The sequence below is a fragment of the Lithobates pipiens genome, unplaced genomic scaffold, assembly GCF_037356315.1.
Source record: "Lithobates pipiens isolate NorthernLeopardFrog02 unplaced genomic scaffold, aLitPip1_a1.2 Scaffold_23, whole genome shotgun sequence".
Taxonomy (NCBI): domain Eukaryota; kingdom Metazoa; phylum Chordata; class Amphibia; order Anura; family Ranidae; genus Lithobates; species Lithobates pipiens.
In genome coordinates, this window is record NW_027507785.1 from 7935649 (window position 1) to 7957176 (window position 21528).

General features: G+C 45.7%; 1 protein-coding gene across 3 annotated transcripts in view; it reads left to right on the forward strand.

Moving 5' to 3' along the window:
• PDE2A (phosphodiesterase 2A) overlaps positions 1-21528 on the forward strand; it is a 910752-nt gene that overhangs the window by 597465 nt on the left and 291759 nt on the right. The window lies entirely within an intron of this gene.

Below are 21528 nucleotides of genomic sequence, written 5' to 3' on the forward strand. Positions count from 1 at the left end.
TGTCCCTCTATTGTCCATAATGGCCCCCATACCCAGATCCCACTGTTTGTCTATATAGTCCACCATTGTCCCTTCTCTAGGCCAAAGTACCTCACTCCCTCCATCGTCCACAATGATCGCTTTTATACCCAACCTCCTATGTTCTTCTATAGTCCACCATTGCTCCCCCTTAGATAGTCAAAGCGCTCTGCTCCTCTATCATCCACCATTGCTCCTCCTTGGATACCCAAATCACTCTGTCCCTCTATCCTCCACCATTGTTCCTCCTTGGATACCCAAATCACTCTGTCCCTCTATCCTCCACCATTGTTCCTCCACTGTACACTCATCTCTTTGTTCTTCTATCATCCACAATGATTCCTCCTCTTGGCCCAAATCTCTCTGTTCCTGTATAATCCACAATAGTTCCTCATCTGGACCCAAACTCCTCTGTCCATATCCATCTTTCACTGGTGTCGCTTCTCTGTACCAAAATCTCTTTGGTTCCTCTTATCATCCACAATGTATCAATATATCAGTCCCTCTATCATCCACCATTGTCTGTCTTCTAAACTGAAATCCCTCTGCCCCTCAGTTATTCACAATGTTTCCTCATCTGTAGCTGAATACTCTCTGTCCCTCTGTCATCCACCATTATCCCTCCTTGGAACTCAAATCCTTCTGTCCCTCTATTATCCACAGTAGTTACTCATCTGGACCCAATTCCCTCTGTTGCTCTATTGGTCACCATTGTCTCTCCTATAGACTTAAATCCATCTGTCTCTATATTTTCCACAGTGGTCCCCATACCCAAACCCCCCTATCCCTCTATTGTCCACAATGGTCCCCAGAGAGAGAGGTTTGGTTACAGAGGAGGAACCATTGACCTTCTTCTGAACTCTGATCCCTCTCATCCATGATGGTTCATCCTCTGTACTCAAATCACTGTCCCTCCACCATCCACCATTGTCCTTCTTCTGAACCCACATCACCGTTTCCCTCCATTGTCCACAATGGTCTCTTCTCTGTACCCAAATCTCTTTGTCCCTCTACCATCAACCTTTGTCCCTCTTCTGTACCAAAATCTTTGTCCCTCTATTGCCCAAAGTGGTCTCTTCTCTGGACCCAAATCTTTCTGTCCCTCCATTGTCCACAATGGTCTCTTCTCTGTACCCAAATCTCTTTGTCCCTCTACCATCCACCTTTGTCCCTCTTCTGTACCAAAATATTTTTCCCTCTATGGCACACAGTGGTCTCTTCTCTGGACCCAAATATTTCTGTCCCTCCATTGTCCACAATGGTCCCTTCTCTAAACCAAAATCGCTCTGTCCTTCTATCATCCACCAATGTCCCTCTTCTGTACCCAAATCTCTCTGCCCCCCCGCCATCCACTATTGTCCCTTTTCTGGACCCAAATGCCTCTGTCCCTCTATCATCCACCATTGTCTCTGTAATGAAATGTCCCACACTCTGCTTGAGTGCTTTTGTCATATACCACTTCCTCCCAGTCTGAATATTGATATGAGATATTCCAACCGCAGACAACAGCAAACACAAGAAGACAATATTTGTTTGGTTGCTGAACGTGGACTGTTTATTAGAACAAGAATAGTCTTATATATACAGTTGAAGAGGAGGTTCCCCCCTCCTGCTCATATTACTCTAACAATACACCTGTAACCAGAAACATAAATGAACATGAGCTAGTTATCTAATCATTTACACAGACTTGGTGACTCAGAGATATGACCTTTCAGGGTAGACTTGCCTTCGCCTCGCTTACAACTTACAATACACATAAGTAAAAACACATCCCTTGATCGTTTGCTAGGAGACAAAGGTGTGTTATTGAACACAATAAACTATTGTGTGAAAGACCCGGGCCTTCCAGATCTCATTAATCAGCATTCCTTTCACTGACACTTGTCCACTGAGTCCCAAGCTGACAGAGACCATCATGGCCTCCTTAATGATGCAATTTTGCATTACATAACAAAATATCTTCCTAAATGCTTGTAGTTCCCTCAAATGCCAGGGCCCATGGTTGGTAGGCAGGAGTGTAGCATTCATTTCCCTCCAAAAGCCCCTGTCATATTTCTCCCCCATCAAAGGTCACCTAACAAGGTCCCAGACCTCCACCTGGTCTGGACATTCCTTAGTCAGGCAGAGTGAACTCACATAGCCAGTCCACATGATCTCCATTCTTGGCTGCAAGGAATAGTTGACCTCAGTAGGTGTGGGGCAAAGGTCATTGACTCTCTGTCCGGCTGCCAGCGCTTCAGGTGGGTGGTTTTTAACATTCCGGGGCTCGGTCTGCTGCTGGGCAAAGGGGCCGATCGCCCCAGCTTCCTGAAGCTGTAGAGACACTGTAGGTGCTAGGCAGAGCTCCGAGAAGTTTGGCCCCCCGATACCAGCTCTTCTGCTGGAGGCTCATCATGTTGTTCTTCCTCAGTAGAAAAGTCTATCAAATCCCCTGTCTCTGCAACTGGTGCCTGGGGATAGAGGTTCCCCATCTTCTGTCTGTGGAACCCATAAGATGCTATCGGTGCTGGGCAGAGGTTAGCAGAGCTCCGCCCTGTTGTCAGCACTTCAGCTTTGAGGATGACAATCTCTAGATATTCCACTGCTGATTCTCTGGCATGCTGCTGGACAGGCACATTCCTCCATCCATCCTCATCTTGTGCAGAAACAGGTTTGTTAAGGTCAGTCAGCACTTGCTTTCTCCATCATAAGACCTCCACGTCCATAGCTGCGATGGCAGGTTGGCAAAGCACTATATCACCTTGCCAACTCTTCAGCCAGGATTTCAGAGCTGTGTGCTGGTATTTCCTGATAGTCCCAAGCAGAGGGAGCCCAGCCCTGGCACTGAGCAGAGTCTAGCAGCTGTCTGTAGGCGATCTCCAGCTCCCATTCCAGAATGGTCAGAAACTCCATATCTTCCAGTGCCCAGTGCACTTTTGAGACGTTTAGTAAAGCTTCTCTGAAATCCATGATTTCGTCCAACCGCCACTCCAAATCACTTCCTAAGTTAGAGTCCCCTGTCAGCTTCACATACAACAGTCCCAGGCCGCCGTAGCCAAAGCCTTCTGTTGAGCTGTCATCCACTATCCAAGGGCATGCTTGGGATACAGGCTCTGTAGCTTTCATCTAACGGCATCTCTGCCCAGACCAGCCTGCTTAACTCAGCTGTCAGCTCCTTGTGCATTTTTTTCTCCCAAAAACAGCACCCGCAATCCATGCTGCGACCAGTACCTTTCCTGGATGGAGGGGAGACCTTTTCCCTGGTGATGCTAATGGGCTAACGTTTCCTTCCAGAGTTCGCAGCAGATAGAATCGTACCATCCCAGCAGGACCTGCTCTAATACTGGTCCCCTGTGCTGTATCTGCATCTCTCGCAACCTCCTTCCGAATTCCTCTTCCATGGCGGCTGGTATCTGTACCTCTCCTCTCCTGCTATCCGGACCTTGGATCCAGGTGGAGGTTTGGATGTTCCAGACTGCAGGATGCATCCCACTGCTTGCCACCAATGTAGCAAAACGTCCCACACTCTGCTTGAGTGCTTTCGTCATATACCGATTCCTCCCAGTCTGAATATCTGATATCTATATAGCACACTCAAGCTGAGTGTGCTACATTTTGTTACATTGGTGGCAGCAGTGGGATGAGGGTACAGGAAATGGGGCAGCCGGCTCACCTGCCCCTGCAGCTATGGACACGGAGGTCTTACGGCAGATACAGCACAGAGGACCAGTATTAGAGCAGATCCTGCTAGGATGGTAGGATTCTATCCGCTGGGAACTCTGGAAGGAAGCGATAGCCCATGAGCAGCGACACCTGGGAAAAATTCTCTCCTCCTTCCAGGAAAGGTACTGGTCGCAGTACGAAGTGCGAATTATGTTTTTGGGGGAACAACCGCGTAAGGAATGGAAAGCTGAGTTACCCAGGCTGGTCCAGGTGGAGATGAGGTTGGACGAGAGCTACAGAGCCCTCCGGTGGCATGTATCCCACTGCTGCCACCAATGTAGCGAAACGTTTCACACTCCGCTTGAGTGCTTTCGTCATATACCGCTTCCTTCCATTCTGAATATAGATATCAGATATTCCAACTGCTGACAATAGAAAACACAACAAGACAATACTTGTTTGGTTACTGACCATGGACTGTTTATTAGAACAGGAATACAGTCTTATATACAGTTGAAAAGGAGGTTCCCCCCTCCTGCTCATATTACTTTAACAATACACGGTGGTGTAGGCGGCACAGTGGTTGGGATTCGAACCAGCGACCCTTCTTACTGCTAGGCGCTCTTGCCTAGCAGTAAGAAGGGTCGCTGGTTCGAATCCCAACCACGACTCTACCTGCCTGGAGTTTGCATGTTCTCCCTCTGCCTGCGTGGGTTTCCTCCCACACTCCAAAGACATGCAGGTAGGTTAATTGGCTTCTGTCCAAAATTTGCCCTAGTATATGAATTGGGACCTTGGATTGCGGGCTCCTTGAGGGTAGGGACCGATGTGAGTGTGCGATGTACAGGGATAGGGACAATTGTAGACACTCACTCAGGTTGAACTGGATGGACTGGTGTCTTTATTCAACCTTACTAACTATGTAATACACCTGTAACCAGAAACATAAATGAGCATGCTCTGCTGGTTTTTTTTTTTGCCTTCCTCTGGATAAATCGTGGGCATAAAATTGGGTATATTGGATTGTACGATTGTTTTTTATTTTATTTATTTGTTTTTAAGGTTGAACTGGATGGACTTGTGTCTTTTTTCAACCTGACTAACTATATGAGCTAGTTATCTAATCATTTACCCAGACTTGGTGACTCAGAGATATGACCTTTCAGGGTAGACTTGCCATCTCCTCACTTACAACTTACAATACACATAAGTATAAACACATCCCTCAATCGTTTGCTAGGAGACAAAGGTGTGTTAATGAGCACAATAAACTATTGGGTGAAAGACCCAGGCTTTCCAGATCTCATTAATCAGCATTCCTTTCACTGACACCTGTCCACTGAGCCCCAAGCTGGCAGAGACCATCATGGCCTCCTTAATAAGGTCCTTTTGCATTACATAACAGAATATCTTCCTAAATGCTTGTAGCTCACTCAAATGCCAGGGCCCATAGTCGGTAGGTAAGAGTCTATCATTCAGTCCCCTCCAAAAGCCCCTGTCCAGGGTGAGTCTGCCACAGTCTCTATTCTGTATCCAAATCTACTTGTCCCTCTATCTTCCACAATGGTTCCACCTCTGGACCCAAATCTCTCTGTCCCTCTATGTTCCACAATGGTTCCTCCTATGTACCCAGATCTCCTTGTCCCTCTATCTTCTCCAATGGTTCCTCCTCTGTACCCATATGTCCTTGTCCCTCTATCTGCCGCAATGGTTCCTCCTCTATACCCAAATCCCTCTTCCCCTCTATCTGCCATCATTGTCCCTCTTCTGTACCCAAATCTCCTTGTCCCTCTATCTTCCACAAAGGTTCCTCTTTACCCAGATCTCCTTGTCCCTCTATCTGCCACAATGGTTCCTCCTCTGTACCCAAATCTCTCTGCCCCTCTGTCTGCCACAATGGTTCCTTCTCTGTACCCAGATCTCCTTGTCCCTCTATCTTCCACAAGGGTTCCTCCTTTGGACTAAAATCCCTCTTCCCCTCTCTCTTCCAGAATGGTTCTTCCTCTGGACTAAAATCTTTCTTCTCCTCTATCTTCCACAACGGTTCCTCCTTTGAACCCAAATCTCTCTGCCCCTGTATTTTCCACAATAGTTTCCCCTCTGTACCCAGATCTCTCTTCCCCTCAATCATCCACAATGGCTCCTTATCTGTACCAAAGTCTATCTGTCCTTTCACCATCCACCATAGTCCCAGTTCTGATTACAAATGCTTCTGACCCTCCATTGCACGCAATGGTCCCTTCTCTAAACCCAAATCTATCCACCATAATCTCAATTTCATACCCACATCTCTCTGCCCCTCTATCTTCCACAATGGTTCCTCCTCTGGACCCAATGTTCTCTGCCCCTCTATAAGTCTGATATATGTATAGCACTAACCCCCGAAGGAGCTGCTGGTTATTTTTGGGCTTACCGTTGACTTCCGCTTCTTCTTGTTGCATGTCTAGGGGATGTCCTGTGGTAGATGGCCCAGTAACTTGAGACTGACAATAGATCCACTTGAATGGATTTTATTTGCAAACTTCAACCATTGAACAGTCTTTTAACTTGGGATCAGAGGGTTGGGAAGGAATTCAGGTGCTCTCAATGTCAAAGTCTCTAAACGTTAAAGAACTTGCTTACTTTGACTGCATCCAGAGAATAGCCATTCACAGCTGGATGATCACTCAGGTTGGACAGTCCCTCTCTCACAAGGCCTAGCAGCCAACAAGGTGCTTATTCAGCAACAAAGTCTTAGTCACAGACGTTGTTGCAGAACACGTAGGAAACTAAGCTGTAGAACATTTATAGGATACCTGGATCTTTCAGCCACAAGACCGGATTCTCTTGGTTACTTCAGCCCTTCCAGGCTCTTGTTAAGAAAACCAAACCTCACTCGTGGTCATCTTCTAAAGAGTCCTCCCCTGGAATGCTCGAAGTCCAATGGGTCTCTCCTGGACCGGAGACGGCACCCATCCACCTCAGAATCCTTCCTTCATTTCCATGCCTTGGGCCAGCCAGCCCCGAGGCATTAAAATAGGGTGGAACCGCACCCCAGATCATAGCCTTCCTGGGGGCTGGTCAGGAGATTCAGGACCATGTAATCAGCACAGCATACTGGACCGGAACCCCGAACCACGTGACGTCCGCATCTTAAATACCCTCTGCCAGAGGGCACAGCGAGAGCGCCACTCCCACTGACCTGACTCCGAAAGAGAGTAACTTAAGTGCCTGACCAGACCATAGTTCCACGCCTGCCACCAGAGACAGCGCCCCCTGCGGCCAGGCTGAACATCTCACAGTCCAGTCAGGCTGACACAGAAGTCAAATTTAGAATAGTGTGTGCAAGGTTTTGAGCTTTTGCTAAAACAATAAAATATTATGGCCCCAGATAAAACATACAGCACATGTATCCACCACCAGCTGACACGTTTTGTACTACTGGACGTCATCAGGGTCTAGGGAAGGGACGCTACCCCTTCCATTAAATTGGAAATAAATTCCTCCCATTCCTCTTTCAGAATAGTGTAAAAAAAAAACATTTTGAGCTTTATTAAAACAATGAAATAAACTGTCCCTAAATAAAACATTCAGCGCATGTAACCACCACCACCCAACGCATTTTGTACTGTTGGACTTCATCAGGTGCTAGGGAAGGGATACTACTCCTTATATTAAATTGGGAATAAATCCCTCCCATTCCTGCTTCATAATAGTGTAAATAACATTTTGAACAAAATTTAGACAAATAGACCCAAACCAAACTGTAGTTTGGGTAAAGTTAAATTTTGAAAACACATAGCGCGTGCTCTTCAGGAGCCCCGCTGCTACATATGGATATATATAATGTAAAGTAGCCCTGTCATGAAGGAAAATGGGTGCTACCATATCTGACCTCCTTCGGAGTAAGCTAGTTGTCTGGTTGCCATGCTGATCAGCTTTGATTCTTTCCGACCAAGATGGTTCGTGTAGACCGGGAAACAGAGAAATCCTTTTCTGCAGCTTCCTCTGGGACAGTGACTCAAATTATTGAAGCCGGAGGATTGAAATGACAATCAGGCAACTAGCATTTTTTCAGTATTGTCCACAATTTCAGCCTTGGCATTCTCTACAAAATGTGTTTTTGTAGTGGTTTGAATTTTATACCTTTGGAGAAGGTGAGTAGTTGCATGAAGCTGAGAACATTTATTATCAATGGCCAATCTCCATCTCTCGGGAGTGAGATATTGGGGTGGAAAGGACGAGTGTTTGGTGTAAATCCTTGACGATGAAAAAGCGCAGACCCCCCCCCCCCCCTCCCCCACCTCCCATCTCAGGGGGGGAGCTCGGCGGATGATGTGGTATCCTGTTATAGTTTTGCTCCATATTATCTGAGTGTTAATAAAATGATATTTATATACTGAGTGTCTTGCCTGAACTAAAGGTGACAGAAAATGTTATAATCCTCTCTATAACTACACTAATGGGAACGCCGAGCGCGGTTTACATTAGATCCCATAATGAGCTCTGCCTGAGCCATGTCACATATCATGACAAGATGAGCGATCGCGGCGACGGCATCCCGAGGAGACAAATCCCCCGCCTGCCAAACTCATCCCGAGGTGCTTCCGAAATCGTATTTTCACCTGATAGTACTAATGTCACTTATTGTCACCTAAATTATTTCAGCTCGTAAGTGTAGGAGATGATCCACCTAAGCGTGATCTGCATTTCCCCTGCGGACATTTATATATGCCACTGAGCCAGTCACAGCCGCATCAGAGGAGCTTACACTCGAATGCCCCACCCCACAGTCACACATTAATAGTATTACACATTTATATAGCTCTGGCATATACCACAGTGTTCCAGTCTTCATCCACGTGTAGCACTGACCCCCGAAGGAGCTGCTGGTTTTATTTGGGCTTACCGTTACCTCACTTGGTTTGCTTCTCCGTCTTGGGGTTCCCGTGGTAAATGGCCCAAAGAATGTGGAAACTGACACTGAATCCCCTTTTGGGTTATTTATTTAGAACAGAACAAAGTCTCTCAATAAAGGGTAGAGGGTGAGGAGGGAGTTCAGGCACTTAGATTCCAAAATGGAAGTCTTGAGAGAAAATCCAGAGAATAACAACTGGATTTAACAACCCCCGAATAGACCTCTCTCACTAGGCTTAGCAGCCGGTGGGGCGCTCGACAAAGTCTCTGCCACAGACTTGTGAGAAACACTTGAGGGTTACTGAGGGATGTGGATAAATTTAAAGAACTGACATACGGTACCAGGTTCTCTCAGCCGATCCGGCGATACCGTATGAGTGTTGACCCAGATTGCGTCCTTCAACTAAGCCTCCAGGCTCCTTCAGAGAAACCAGCCTTGCACACGGTCTTCTCCTGAAAGAGTCCTCCCCTGGGGTTCTTCAGTTGCTGGGCCTCTCCCTTCAAATGAGACGGCACCGAACCACCCTTGGATCAGTAGGCCCTAAAAATTTGCTTGGGCCTGTCCCTGCAGTTGCGTCGCCTCGGGCCAGCCGGCCCCGAGACTCAGGATGCATGGTTCCGGCACCCCAGGCCAGGAGGGCCATGGGGCTGGGTCAGGAGGACCACCAGAACCAAACACAGACAGAATAATCTCCCCCCCCCCCGCCAACGTGGCATCGGTACCTTAAATACCACCCCCCAGAATGCACAGCAGGAAAACACTCCCACTGGGCTGGTTCCGAGAGATAAGTGGCATTCAATGCACCCAGCTAGACTGCATTTCTACTCTTGCCAGCGGTGACAGCGTCGAGCAGAACCCAGTGCAACCCAGCTGGACTGGTACCGAAACCAGAAATTTAGAGAAATAGACCCAACTGTGGCTTCAGGCAACTTAACTTTTCAAAAACAATAGCGTCTGCTCGTCAGGAGCCAGCGCTACACATAGATAGCAGTAGGTTCAAGTTGATGTTCCTGCATCCTCTGACACACACATTTGATCTAAATGTCATGCTCAATAAAGCCCGGAATGATCGGACTTCAGGTGCAAGACACAAATGGTCCAGATCAAGCAGCCAATGGGTAGAAGATCACGCAGCCAAAATGTAGAATGGCCTCAAATTGGATCAATGATTGTGGAAAGAAGCCCTCCAAGATGCAGTCCAAATGTGGCCTAAGGCCTTGTTCATGCTGGTGGTAAAAACAGGCAGTAGATGTGCATTTTTGCCACGGCTTGAACATCCAGCTACAAATTTAAATGGAGGACACTCAGGTCTGTCCACAGTGCTGTGGCCATGATGCTTCGCAGTGCAGCAATTTCGACTTGGTATGTTGTGTATGGCCGGCCATTTCGCTTGCCAAAGTTACCCATTGAAGTCAATGAAGACCACTCTGTAACTGTTACACAGTTGCGGCTCGGTTCTACAATTTAAAAAAAAATGCCTCGTAATCAAAAAGAAAAACGGCTTTCCGAAGTATCACCTCTTCAACATCAGAAAACCACCCCTCGGCCACCTCTGAATGGTGATCCACTGTGCATCACTTTTTTTGCCTCTGAAAAGGGTGGTAGATTACCCCACCATTGTGACTACAATGAATTAATACCCCAGTGTGATGAAAGGCGAGAAGCTCAGGATAGTGTGTGTAAGGTTTTGAGCTTTTGCTAAAACAATAAAATATTATGGCCCCAGATAAAACATACAGCACATGTATCCACCACCAGCTGACACATTTTGTACTACTGGACTTCATCAGGGTCTAGGGAAGGGACGCTACCCCTTCCATTAAATTGGAAATAAATTCCTCCCATTCCTCCTTCAGAATAGTGTAAAAAAAACATTTTAAGCGTTATTAAAACAATGAAATAAACTGTCCCTAAATAAAACATTCAGCGCATGTATCCACCACCACCCAACGCGTTTTGTACTGTTGGACTTCATCAGGTGCTAGGGAAGGGATACTACTTCTTATATTAAATTGGGAGTAAACCCCTCCCATTCCTGCTTCATAATAGTGTAAACAAAATTTTGAACATCATTAAAACAATAAAATGTCTCTAGATAAAACATTCAGAGCATGTATCCACCACCGGCCAAAGCGTTTTGTACTACTGGGCTTCACCAGGGGCTAGAGAAGGCATACTACCCCTTGCATTAAATTGGGGGGAAAACCCTCCCATTCCTCCTTCCGAATAGTGTAAAAACATTTTGAGCTTTATTAAAACAATGAAATAAACTGTCCCTAAATAAAACATTCAGCGCATGTATCCACCACCACCCAACGTGTTTTGTACTGTTGGACTTCATCAGGTGCTAGGGAAGGGATACTACTCCTTATATTAAATTGGGAATAAACCCCTCCCATTCCTGCTTCATAATAGTGTAAACAACATTTTGAACATTATTAAAACAATAAAATGTCTCCAGATAAAACATTCAGAGCATGTATCCACCACCGGCCAAAGCGTTTTGTACTACTGGGCTTCACCAGGGGCTAGAGAAGGCATACTACCCCTTGCATTAAATTGGGGGGAAAACCCTCCCATTCCTCCTTCCGAATAGTGTAAAAACATTTTGAGCTTTATTAAAACAATGAAATAAACTGTCCCTAAATAAAACATTCAGCACATGTATCCACCACTACCCAACGCGTTTTGTACTATTGGTGCTAGGGAAGGGATACTACTCCTTATATTAATTTGGGAATAAACCCCTCCCATTCCTGCTTCAGAATAGTTTAAATTACATTTTGAACTTTATTAAAACAATAAAATAAAATGTCTCCAGATAAAACATTCAGAGCATGTATCCACCACCGGCCAAAGCATTTTGCACTACTAGACTTCATCAGGGGATAGAGAAGGGATACTACCCCTTCCATTAAATTGGGGGGGGAAAAAACTCTCATTCCTGCTTCAGAATAGTGTAAATACCATTTTGAGCTTTATTAATACAATAAAACAACATGTCTATAGCTAAAATATACAGCACGTCTACCCACCACCAGCTGGCACATTTTGTACTAGTGGATTTCATCAGGAGCTAGGGAAGGGATACTACCCTTTCCATTAAATTGGTAAAAAAAAAAAACACCTCCCATTCCTTTTTTCAGAATAGTGTAAATAACATTTTGAACCTAAAACAATAAAACAAAATCTCTCTAGATAAAACATTCAGCACATGTATCCACCCCTGCCCAACTCATTTGGTCCTACTGGACTTCATCAGGACCAGGCAAGTGACACTACAGTTTCCATTCCTTCTTCATGGTACAATTTTGGATTTTTATTTTCTTCTCCGTTAACGTTTTCTCTTATATTTATGTGTCCTCTGCGACTTTCGGCACAAACAAAAAACCTGACGCACAGGCGGGGAGCAGGAGGCTGACGTCTGATGTCACACTCCTCAACAGGTCGATATGTCTGTAGACAAACTTACAGAGGACCCAGCAGGTCGCCTGTCTGTGCTAGAAAATAATTTTCATCTCCTCCGGTTATTCTTTTCTTCTTCTATTTCTGTCATTGCCTATATCCTCAAATTATTTTCCCTTTGTCCGCCCGCTACGTGTCGAGCTCGCAGCTGCTTTTTTGTTTTATTATTTTTTATATTATTTTGTTTTTTTCCTTAAGTTGATGTTTCTCGTAACTTTCCCAAGCAACTTGTTCCGGTCATGCAGAGCTGATCGGAGGCTCAGCCGCAGATGCTGCCGGTGTGTTAAAGGGGAACGCCGGCCTCTGACTTAAACTGATATAATGCAGTCATCAGTAGCATTAAAGTAGAACTCCCAATAAAAATAGGTCAAGAGTAAAAATAATGTACATTTCTTACCAGGCACAGATAAATAAGACCAATAAATCGATTGCAGCCAATGGCAAGCTGCAATGTATGACATTTGTTCTTGGGTTTAGATACATTTTAACACAAAAACAATATTGAACCCTACGGACTAAGACTGGGATGCCGTTAAAGTTCATGTACGTGTAAAGGCAGGTGTCCCAATACTTTTGGTAATATGTGTGTATAAATATTTATATATATGTGTGTATAAATATTTATATATATGTGTGTATATATATATATATATATATAAATATATATATATATATATATATATATATATGTATGTATATGTGTGTATATATATATATATATATATATATATATATATATATATAAATGTATGTTTATATATATATATATGTATGTTTATATATGTATATATATGTATGTATATATATATATATATATATGTATATATGTATATATGTATATATATATATATATATATATATATATATATATATATATATATATATATATATATATATTGCACTCACTGCGATTGATTTATTTATTTATAAAGAATATTCATAGCCATTCACCCAATGACATTTACATTCACATAAATAGGCTGCATTCTGTGTTTTTGTAATGTCAATTATCGACTTAAAATGGAAAATACTGCATTTGGCCACTAGATGGAGAGTAGTATTATAGAAAATTCCTGTGACACTTATCTCCATCTAGTGGACAAATACAGTAGTTCCCATTTTAAATCACGTGCACTCAGCAAAGTCGAATTTAAAAAAAAATTGGCATAGCCATTCAACCAGTAAAAGTGCAATTCTATGTGAATTGTGGAAAAAAACAAAAAAATAAATACAAAAACAAATGTAAATAGTCTAAATCCTGTGCTTTTTTTAATGTAAATTATTGATTTACAAGGAAAAATGCTGTATTTGGCCACTAGATGGAGCTCACTAAGATTTCTGTGATGCCCAGCTCCATCTAGTGGCCAAATACAATATTTCACATTTGAAATCAGTGATTTGCATTCGAACGTCGCAGGATATAGCCTATTTGCATTTGTTTTTTGCCCCAGAATGAATGTACTTGAACTTTCATTGGGTGAATGCCTATGCAAATTCTATATAAATCCACCCCTCTGTGATAGTTAAAAAGAAACACAACCTGAAATCAATTCAGTCCTCCAGTGTTGGTACACCACTGCCTCATCGACACCTGAATCTTCGAAAATTGTCCTGAATTATTTCCACGCTTCAGGTGCCCCATCTTCTGGGTACCCACTCCGCTACATGGAACACATTGTATGTGGGTATAATTGAATCCTCAGACTGAGAGCTAGAATGTAATATTCCCATCACTGGCTGCTCCTTCTCTCCGGTGTACATTGTGTATTTATAATCATGAGGATCATTAGTATGAAGAGCTCTGATCTGTCACCGCGAGGCCACAAGAGATTTATATTTAGATGGTGATAAATCATTCTACTACAAACGGGGAGGAAAAACGATCCTCACATTCCAACAGACTCTATCTGAAATGCAGAATTCCAAGATGGATAAAAATCACCACCAATCTGATACCAGCTTATGTTCTGTTGATTGCCTTAAATTTAAAGTCGGCCCATCAGGAAATTTCCAAGTCTCCATGAGGACTCCCCAGTATCCCTGTCACCTCTGTACTCCAGTACACACACCTCACTCCCCAGTATCCCTGTCAGGAATGAGATCTGTACTCCAGTACACACACCTCACTCCCCAGTATCCCTGTCAGGAATGAGATCTGTACTCCAGTACACACACCTCACTCCCCAGTATCCATGTCACCAGTGAGATCTGTACTCCAGTACACACATCCCACTCCCCAGTATCCATGTCACCAGTGAAATCCGTACTCCAGTACACACATCCCACTCCCCAGTATCCATGTCACCAGTGAGATCTGTACTCCAGTACACACACCTCACTCCCCAGTATCCATGTCACCAGTGAGATCTGTACTCCAGTACACACATCCCACTCCCCAGTATACATGTCACCAGTGAAATCCGTACTCCAGTACACACATCCCACTCCCCAGTATCCATGTCACCAGTGAGATCTGTACTCCAGTACACACACCTCACTCCCCAGTTTCCATGTCACCAGTGAAATCCGTACTCCAGTACACACACCTCACTCCCCAGTATCCATGTCACCAGTGAGATCTGTACTCCAGTACACACACCTCACTCCCCAGTATCCATGTCACCAGTGAGATCCGTACTCCAGTACACACATCACACTCCCCAGTATCCATGTCACCAGTGAGATCTGTACTCCAGTACACACACCTCACTCCCCAGTATCCATGTCACCAGTGAGATCTGTACTCCAGTACACACATCCCACTCCCCAGTATCCATGTCACCAGTGAGATCTGTACTCCAGTACACACACCTCACTCCCCAGTATCCATGTCACCAGTGAGATCCGTACTCCAGTACACACATCCCACTCCCCAGTATCCATGTCACCAGTGAGATCTGTACTCCAGTACACACACCTCACTCCCCAGTATCCATGTCACCAGTGAGATCTGTACTCCAGTACACACACCTCACTCCCCAGTATCCATGTCACCAGTGAGATCTGTACTCCAGTACACACACCTCACTCCCCAGTATCCATGTCACCAGTGAGATCCGTACTCCAGTACACACATCCCACTCCCCAGTATCCATGTCACCAGTGAGATCTGTACTCCAGTACACACACCTCACTCCCCAGTATCCATGTCACCAGTGAGATCTGTACTCCAGTACACACACCTCACTCCCCAGTATCCATGTCACCAGTGAGATCTGTACTCCAGTACACACATCCCACTCCCCAGTATCCATGTCACCAGTGAGATCTGTACTCCAGTACACGCATCACACTCCCCAGTATCCATGTCACCAGTGAGATCTGTACTCCAGTACACACACCTCACTCCCCAGTATCCATCTCACCAGTGATTTCTGTACTCCAGTACACGCATCACACTCCCCAGTATCCATGTCACCAGTGAGATCTGTACTCCAGTACACGCATCCCACTCCCCAGTATCCATGTCACCAGTGAGATCTGTACTCCAGTACACGCATCCCACTCCCCAGTATCCATGTCACCAGTGAGATCTGTACTCCAGTACACACATCCCACTCCCCAGTATTCATGTCACCAGTGCGATCTGTACTCCAGTACACACACCTCACTTCCCAGTAACCATGTCACCAGTGAGATCTGTACTCCAGTACACACATCCCACTCCCCAGTATTCATGTCACCAGTGAGATCTGTACTCCAGTACACACATCCCACTCCCCAGTATCCATGTCACCAGTGAGATCTGTACTCCAGTACACGCATCACACTCCCCAGTATCCATGTCACCAGTGAGATCTGTACTCCAGTACACACACCTCACTCCCCAGTATCCATCTCACCAGTGGTTTCTGTACTCCAGTATACACACCTCACTCCCCAGTATCCATGTCACCAGTGAGATCTGTACTCCAGTACACGCATCCCACTCCCCAGTATCCATGTCACCAGTGAGATCTGTACTCCAGTACATGCATCCCACTCCCCAGTATCCATGTCACCAGTGAGATCTGTACTCCAGTACACGCATCCCACTCCCCAGTATCCATGTCACCAGTGAGATCTGTACTCCAGTACACACATCCCACTCCCCAGTATTCATGTCACCAGTGCGATCTGTACTCCAGTACACACACCTCACTTCCCAGTATCCATGTCACCAGTGAGATCTGTACTCCAGTACACACACCTCACTCCCCAGTATCCATGTCACCAGTGAGACCTGTACTCCAGTACACACATCCCACTCCCCAGTATCCATGTCACCAGTGAGATCTGTACTCCAGTACACACACCTCACTCCCCAGTATCCATGTCACCAGTGAGATCCGTACTCCAGTACACACACCTCACTCCCCAGTATACATGTCACCAGTGAGATTCATACTCCAGTACACACATCACACTCCCCAGTATCCATGTCACCAGTGAGATCTGTACTCCAGTACACACACCTCACTTCCCAGTATCCATGTCACCAGTAAGATCTGTACTCCAGTACACACATCCCACTCCCCAGTATCCATGTCACCAGTGAGATCTGTACTCCAGTATACACACGTCACTCCCCAGTATCCATGTCACCAGTGAGATCTGTACTCCAGTACACACACCTCACTTCCCAGTATCCATGTCACCAGTAAGATCTGTACTCCAGTACACACATCCCACTCCCCAGTATCCATGTCACCAGTGAGATCTGTACTCCAGTATACACACGTCACTCCCCAGTATCCATGTCACCAGTGAGACCTGTACTCCAGTACACACATCCCACTCCCCAGTATCCATGTCACCAGTGAGATCTGTACTCCAGTACACACACCTCACTCCCCAGTATCCATGTCACCAGTGAGATCCGTACTCCAGTACACACACCTCACTCCCCAGTATACATGTCACCAGTGAGATTCATACTCCAGTACACGCATCACACTCCCCAGTATCCATGTCACCAGTGAGATCTGTACTCCAGTACACACATCCCACTCCCCAGTATCCATGTCACCAGTGAGATCTGTACTCCAGTACACGCATCCCACTCCCCAGTATCCATGTCACCAGTGAGATCTGTACTCCAGTACACACATCCCACTCCCCAGTATCCATGTCACCAGTGAGATCTGTACTCCAGTACACACATCCCACTCCCCAGTATCCATGTCACCAGTGAGATCTGTACTCCAGTACACACATCCCACTCCCCAGTATTCATGTCACCAGTGCGATCTGTACTCCAGTACACACACCTCACTTCCCAGTAACCATGTCACCAGTGAGATATGTACTCCAGTACACACACCTCGCTTCCCAGTATCCATGTCACCAGTGAGATCTGTACTCCAGTATACACATCACACTCCCCAGTATCCATGTCACCAGTGAGATCTGTACTCCAGTACACACATCACACTCCCCAGTATCCATGTCACCAGTGAGACCTGTACTCCAGTACACACATCCCACTCCCCAGTATTCATGTCACCAGTGAGATCTGTACTCCAGTACACACACCTCACTCCCCAGTATCCATGTCACCAGTGAGATCTGTACTCCAGTACACACACCTCACTCCCCAGTATCCATATCACCAGTGAGATCCGTACTCCAGTACACACATCCCACTCCCCAGTATCCATGTCACCAGTGAGACCTGTACTCCAGTACACACATCCCACTCCCCAGTATCCATGTCACCAGTGAGACCCGTACTCCAGTACACACACCTCACTCCCCAGTATCCATATCACCAGTGAGATCCGTACTCCAGTACACACACCTCACTCCCCAGTATACATGTCACCAGTGAGATCCGTACTCCAGTACACACACCTCACTCCCCAGTATCCATGTCACCAGTGAGATCTGTACTCCAGTACACACACCTCACTCCCCAGTATCCATGTCACCAGTGAGATCTGTACTCCAGTACACACACCTCACTCCCCAGTATCCATGTCACCAGTGAGATCTGTACTCCAGTACACATACCTCACTCCCCAGTATCCATGTCACCAGTGAGATCTGCACTCCAGTACACACACCTCACTCCCCAGTATCCATGTCACCAGTGAGATCTGTACTCCAGTACACATACCTCACTCCCCAGTATCCATGTCACCAGTGCGACCTGTACTCCAGTACACATACCTCACTCCCCAGTATCCATGTCACCAGTGAGATCTGTACTCCAGTACACACACCTCACTTCCCAGTATCCATGTCACCAGTGAGATCCGTACTCCAGTACACACACCTCACTCCCCAGTATCCATGTCACCAGTGCGACCTGTACTCCAGTACACATACCTCACTCCCCAGTATCCATGTCACCAGTGAGATCTGCACTCCAGTACACACACCTCACTCCCCAGTATCCATGTCACCAGTGAGATCTGTACTCCAGTACACATACCTCACTCCCCAGTATCCATGTCACCAGTGAGATCTGTACTCCAGTACACACACCTCACTCCCCAGTATCCATGTCACCAGTGAGATCTGTACTCCAGTACACACACCTCACTCCCCAGTATCCATGTCACCAGTGAGATCTGTACTCCAGTACACACACCTCACTCCCCAGTATCCATGTCACCAGTGAGATCTGTACTCCAGTACACATACCTCACTCCCCAGTATCCATGTCACCAGTGAGATCTGCACTCCAGTACACACACCTCACTCCCCAGTATCCATGTCACCAGTGAGATCTGTACTCCAGTACACATACCTCACTCCCCAGTATCCATGTCACCAGTGCGACCTGTACTCCAGTACACATACCTCACTCCCCAGTATCCATGTCACCAGTGAGATCTGTACTCCAGTACACACACCTCACTTCCCAGTATCCATGTCACCAGTGAGATCCGTACTCCAGTACACACACCTCACTCCCCAGTATCCATGTCACCAGTGCGACCTGTACTCCAGTACACATACCTCACTCCCCAGTATCCATATCACCAGAGAGATCTGTACTCCAGTACACACACCTCACTCCCCAGTATCCATGTCACCAGTGAGATCTGTACTCCAGTACACATACCTCACTCCCCAGTATCCATGTCACCAGTGAGATCTGTACTCCAGTACACACATCACACTCCCCAGTATCCATGTCACCAGTGAGATCTGTACTCCAGTACACACACCTCACTCCCCAGTATCCATGTCACCAGTGAGATCTGTACTCCAGTACACACATCACACTCCCCAGTATACATGTCACCAGTGAGATCCGTACTCCAGTACACACACATCACACTCCCCAGTATCCATGTCACCAGTGAGATCTGTACTCCAGTACACGCATCCCACTCCCCAGTATCCATGTCACCAGTGAGATCTGTACTCTGGTACACACACCTCACTCCCCAGTATACATGTCACCAGTGAGATCTGTACTCCAGTATACACACGTCACTCCCCAGTATCCATGTCACCAGTGAGACCTGTACTCCAGTACACACACCTCACTCCCCAGTATACATGTCACCAGTGAGATCTGTACTCCAGTACACATACCTCACTCCCCAGTATACATGTCACCAGTGAGATCTGTACTCCAGTATACACACGTCACTCCCCAGTATACATGTCACCAGTGAGACCTGTACTCCAGTACACACACCTCACTCCCCAGTATACATGTCACCAGTGAGATCTGTACTCCAGTACACATACCTCACTCCCCAGTATACATGTCACCAGTGAGATCTGTACTCCAGTATACACACGTCACTCCCCAGTATCCATGTCACCAGTGAGATCTGTACTCCAATGCAACTCACTCCTCTTGTACCAAACTGTAACATAACTGTAATTAATGTCTGCCTTTATTTTGTTAAGTGCTGTGCAAACTGTTGCAATAATAATATAATAATAATAATAATATACATAAAAACGCTACACAACCACAGGAGTAGCAAGCTTCCATTATGTTCAGGGACCTTCGCAGTGTCTCGTTCTTAAATACTATTCCGGTGTAAAAAGAATGCAAAAAATTGACCCTTGCATTTTGTCCTTGAGGCGCTGAAACGCATTTAAAACATAAATAAATGAATGCGCTTTGTATCTCGCCGCTCCGCACCCTCCATAACAATGTTTCGTTTCTGACATTTGTGTCGCTTTATATACATTTTAATTTGTCCTCCATTAGGGAAATTTTCAGAGAACGGCGGCATGACGTCAGCTGTCCACCCAGATAAAAAACTCTCCTTATGAGACTAAACAATGCAGATGCGGCTTTTACATTTTATCCTATTTGCATTTTGACTTTGACTGCATTTTTGGGTTTTGTTTTTGTTTTTCTTTTGTTTTAGAATATTTTTTTATATGAATGTAATTGTCCTTGTTAGTGGATAAGTTGCATATAAAAATTAACAAGGACGAGCAAAATTTTGAATTTTTGGGTATAACAATCAAGGTTTTCCAATAATAAACCTTATTTCAATGTAAAAATGTATGGAAATGATTTTTATTTGATTACTTATAGCGTAAATGAACGTTTTGGAATTTTATAATGAATGCACATTTTACAATCCTTTTTTCAATCAAGGGTTAATCTGCTATTTCTGACAACTTATTACATTTGTAACAAGTATCATAACTAAGTAAAACATCAGCTGACCAAAGTCATCCTAGAACAGATTTTCTGTACTAAAACATAAAAGTTACAATGTATATAAACTCAAGAAAAAAAATGTAATGCATTGTAGCTTACCAGTCCTTAAAGCGGAGGTCCACCCTAAAGCGGACCTTCCGCTCATCGGAACCCTCCCCCCCTCCGGCGCCACAATTGGCACCTTTCAGGGGGGAGGGGGGTACAGATACCTGTACAGTACAGGTATCTGCACCCACTTCCGGGATAGCTCTCTGCGGAAAGGGGCGTATATTACGCCCCTTTCCGCAAGTCCCGCCCCTTTCCACAAGTGCCCCGCTGCCTGCTGGGAAAACACACAGATCCCAGAGGCAGCGGGGACTGTCCTTATTGCGCAGCGCGGCTCGCGCATGCACAGTAGGGAACCAGGAAATGAAGCCGAAAGGCTCCATTTCCTGATTCCCATACCCAAGATGGCGGTGGCAGCACCCGAGAAACGATCTACAGATCGGCTTCGGGTGCCGACATCGCGGGCGCGCTGGACAGGTAAGTGTCACTATTTTAAAAGTCAGCAGCTGCAGTATTTGTAGCTGCTGGCTTTAAAAAAATAAAATAAAAACGCGGAGTCCCGGCGGACTCCCGCTTTAAATGTGATGGCTGCATTCCTCTTCCTTTCTTTTTCTACTGGTGATCCCATCAGGTGATTGCTGTACTAGTATATATATCCACAAACCTCATAACAAGAATTTACACTCAGGTCTCTGATTACTGTACCTGATAACCAGGTATGCACAGCTGGGAACTCAGCACAGGGATGGTGGAAACCCCTCATAATGGGCACAGCAGGTGTACAGACCCGGGAACTCAGCACAGGGATGGTGGGAACCCCTCATAATGG